The sequence below is a fragment of the Amia ocellicauda genome, chromosome 1 (assembly GCF_036373705.1).
Source record: "Amia ocellicauda isolate fAmiCal2 chromosome 1, fAmiCal2.hap1, whole genome shotgun sequence".
Lineage (NCBI taxonomy): Eukaryota > Metazoa > Chordata > Actinopteri > Amiiformes > Amiidae > Amia > Amia ocellicauda.
This window is the reverse complement of record NC_089850.1, coordinates 63,208,794-63,213,222: the sequence shown is the minus strand read 5'-3', so window position 1 is coordinate 63,213,222 and position 4,429 is coordinate 63,208,794.

The following is a 4,429-nucleotide window of genomic DNA, read 5'->3' as shown; positions in this document are numbered from 1 at the left end:
TTTCAAAACTTAACAAACCTTACTTACTGCAGAAAAATGCACAATACTTCATATTTGATTTCATAAATCCTATTGCTTTAATATTAAAATGGAATAAAATAGAAATTACATAAATGTACATAAATGTAGATGACTGAATATATATATTGGCAGTAAAACATATTTGTGCTGTTTTCAGTGCGTTTTCGATATTGCAGGTGTGGAAGGAAAGTTAAAAATTCTTTCTCTCATACCTGTTTTACTTTCTTGTATACTTAAGAAAGATCAGGTCAAGCTAGAAGGACAGGCCAGAAGGAAGTGTTATTATTTACGATGAGAATCTTGGAGACAATGTCAAGCAGTATGATTTAAGTGCCTGCTCCCTAATCCATGTGTTGATCTATGAACTCTGTCCTATAATGATATATTCTGTTTAGCTAAATTTTTAAGATAATATAGTAATGCCTTTCCGATTATAACCAGATCTTCGATTTTGTGTATAAAAGCCTCTGACTTTTAAAATGAAGGCAGAGCAACTCTGGACTCTTCTTGATTCACTGCTGTTCTCCACGTCACGTGTAATAAAGGCATTGCAACTAACATTCCAACCTGATTGAAGATGATTGTTCTTCAACACAGGTCTGTCATTCCATGTCATTCCACTTTTATGTCTTATATATGAGGTTATTTGAAAGAAAGCGTATTCAGGATTTTAGGATCCTGTGTGGGATTTGGAGATATAGACCGTCCTTCTGTTTTCCCCATTATAGTCTATGGGCATTCCGTTTTGTCATTCGTTTTAGTCTGTCCCAAATACGACCTCCTGTCAGACCAGTGATGTTCCCCACAATAAACTAACAATACAGTTATATCAGCATTTCTTTGTGTTCTAGGTAAGTTGGCATTGTGATTTTACTTGTATTTATTTCTTTAAATATCGGCTACAGCCATTTAGAAATAATAATAATAACACTGTCACGGTTGCCTCGGGGGCTCGGGAACAGGGGACCCAAGTGCAGTGCTGGATCGCGGGATGGTCGGACAGACGTGGGTCGGGTACAACACGGGGATCAGAGCAAACAAGGGCTGGGCGAAGACGTGGTCGTGGTCATGGGCGATGTTCGAGGGAACAAGGGCTCGAGGGAACAGGCAGAGCTGAAGAAACTTCACCCTGAGTGAAGGCAGTGAGGGGTTTATAAGGGGGAGCAGGAACCAGGCTTGGGAGGTGCAGGGCGAATGGGAACAGAGGGATAGAACAGGAGTGCAAATGGGTGACCGGAATGTTAATTGACAGAGTGAAGAGAGCAGGGAGAAGGCAGGGAAATGGCGGCTCCTAGTGGGGATAGATGGGGAGCACTAGTTTTAATCAACCGTTACTTTATTGTTACACATCTCTGGACTCTGGCCATGATTGAGAAAACTAATAATATATATACATATATATATAATGTGTTAGTATTTGCTGGAGATAATGTGACAAGGCTTTGCTAAAAGTAACTATGTAACTTGTACTCTTTAAATTAGCTACTTTTTCTTCTGCTTGAGTAGTTTTTTATATCAGTACTTTGACTTCTACTTCAGAAAAAATTTCATCAGAGTAACAGTACTTCTACTTGAGTAGGACTTTTCAGTACTCTTTCCACCTCTGGAAGCAGCACTGAACTCTGCTTCAGAAATATATTGATATGAAAGAGCGTCTGTGAATTCTGCAGCACAGAGGAGCCAATAGAAAGAGAGACAGAGTGGTGAGATGAGAGACAGAGAGAGAGAGAGATGGGCAGAGGAGGCTGTGAGAAACGCACATATTGGGAATGCATGAAAATACTTTATAGACACTTTCTTGGACTGGTTTCTCTTCATTGCAAGAGAAACCCTTGGCCGGCAGGGGGCGACAAACTGTTATTGCTTTTGACAGTCTTTTATTGCTTTTGACAGGAGCCCGGCCAACTATCTACCCAGAGCCCAGCTTGCCCAGGACTGCTCCCCGCTCACAACAGCAGCCAGGATCCAGGAGAGGTCTCGGATTCCAGGGACCTACAAGGCCGGACCGGTTAACGTCCCTGAGGGAGGCCTCCTGCTGCCCGAGCCTGGACCTCTGCCCACAAGGCTGGCTGCCTGCCTGCATGCTGAGACAGAAGACTCCCGGAGGTGGAGTATGACATAGAGGTTTAGTTGAGGAGACACTGTGAGATCCTGTCTGAAAGCAAGAGAGTCATGGATGAGGATGGGGTTTGGACCGGTGTTTGGTGGTGGCAGGTATGCCTGCAGGTAGAAGTGGCCTCCATCGGCGGGGTACGCCACCTGCTGAGCATCGTAGTTTTAGGAGCAAACTGAGGGCTTGTGTTCTACCATGGCATGCCCAAGCTTTGCAGGAACTGCGGGGCCCTGAGTCATCTGGCTGCAGCTTGCACAGTCATTAAGTGTAAGATCTGAATTAATTTAGGTTTTGCCACACCAAAGGGTTTGAATACTTATGCAATCCTGACTTTTCAGGGTTTTTATTTCATATGAATGACCTATTTACTGCTTTGTCTTTGCTTCGAATGCTTCTAGTCGGTTGTGAAGTGGGTGGAAAGTTACTAAGAGAGAAACAAGACCTGTTCCTCACAGCAACAGCTTGATATTTTTAGAATGTTGCAATAATAAGCATCATAAGAACATACTTTTTTTAAATCTGATTTTATCTACTTTGCAAAATATTTAGAAATGTGTTTTTGAGGAAATCAAGCTCCGTAGGTAGAAAGATAGTAAGATAAGTTAGAACATTTTGTACGTAGATCTTTCTCTGGTCAATTGGGCCACAGAGAAAAGACTTGGCATCCTGCTTAGTATGCGAGGACAGTTAAGATCTAGGACCACAGGAAGCTGATAAGTCCCTTCTGTGCTGTCTGACACCAAGAGGAGCTTTCCCTGTGCAGTCAATAAAACTATCCTTTGCAGGAGCTCGGGTCTTTGGATTTCAAAGGGAATATTTTTATCCCGACTTGTTTTCAAAAACATATGAATTTATAATTCAAAGTATGACTGCAAGCTTTAAATCAACCAAGTGTGAAACAGAATGTCTGAATACTTTTGCACGGCACTGTAAATATGTTATATATAATGTGTGTTTGTGTATATATATATATATATATATATATTTATGTATATACATGTACACCGATCAGCCATAACATTATGACTACTGACAGGTGACGTGAATAACACTGATAATCACGTTATCATGGCACCTGTCAGTGGGTGGGATTTATTAGGCAGCAAGTGAAAGCAATTTTGTCCTCAGCTGATGTGTTAGAAGCAGGAAAAATGGGCAAGCATAAGGATCTGAGCGACTTTGACAAGGGCCAGATTGTGATGGCTAGACAACGGGGTCAGAGCATCTCCAAAACTGCAGCTCTTGTGGGGTGTTCCCGGTCTGCAGTGGTCAGTACCTATCAGAAGTGGTCCAAGGAAGGAAAAGCAGTGAACTGGCAACAAGGTCATGGGTGGCCAAGGCTCATTGATGCATGTGGGGAGCGAAGGCTGGCCCGTGTGGTCCTATCCAACAGACGAGCTACTGTAGCTCAAATTGCTGAAAAAGTTAATGCTGGTTCTGATAGAAAGGTGTCAGAACACACAGCGCATCGCAGTTTGTTGCGTATGGGGCTGCGTAGCCACAGACCAGTCAGGGTGCCCATGCTGACCCCTGTCCACTGCCGAAAGCGCCTACAATGGGCATGTGAGCATCAGAACTGGACCACGGAGCAATGGAAGAAGGAGGCCTGGTCTGATGAATCACAAGTTCAAGGTGTTGACTTCACCTCCAAATTCCCCAGATCTCAATCCAATCGAGCATCTGTGGGATGTGCTGGACAAACAAGTCCGATCCATGGAGGCTCCACCTCACAACTTACAGGACTTAAAGGATCTGCTGCTAACGTCTTGGTGCCAGATACCACAGCACACCTTCAGAGGTCTAGTCGAGTCCATGCCTTGACGGGTCAGGGATGTTTTGACAGCAACAGTGGGACCTACAATATATTAGGCAGGTGGTCATAATGTTATGGCTGATCGGTGTATATTCATAAATATTTGGACAGTGACAATGCCCCAAGAACAAGCAGGGACTAAAGACAGCTGCAGTGCAGGCCTGGCAGAGCATCACCAGGGAAGAAACCCAGCATCTGGTGATGTCTATGGGTTTCAGACTTCAGGCAGTCATTGACTGCAAAGGCTTTGCCACCAATTATTGAAACTCACAATTTTTATTAATGATTACGATAGTCTGTCCAAATACTTTTGAGCCCCTAAAATTGGAGGGACCACATATACAAATGGGTGTAATTCCCACACCGTTCACCCAATTTGGATGTAACTACCCTCAAATTAAAGTCTACACTTAAACTCTACACTTTCCTTTCAAGTCCTCTGTGGTGGCGTACAGAGACAAAATGATGGCAATTGTTCCAAA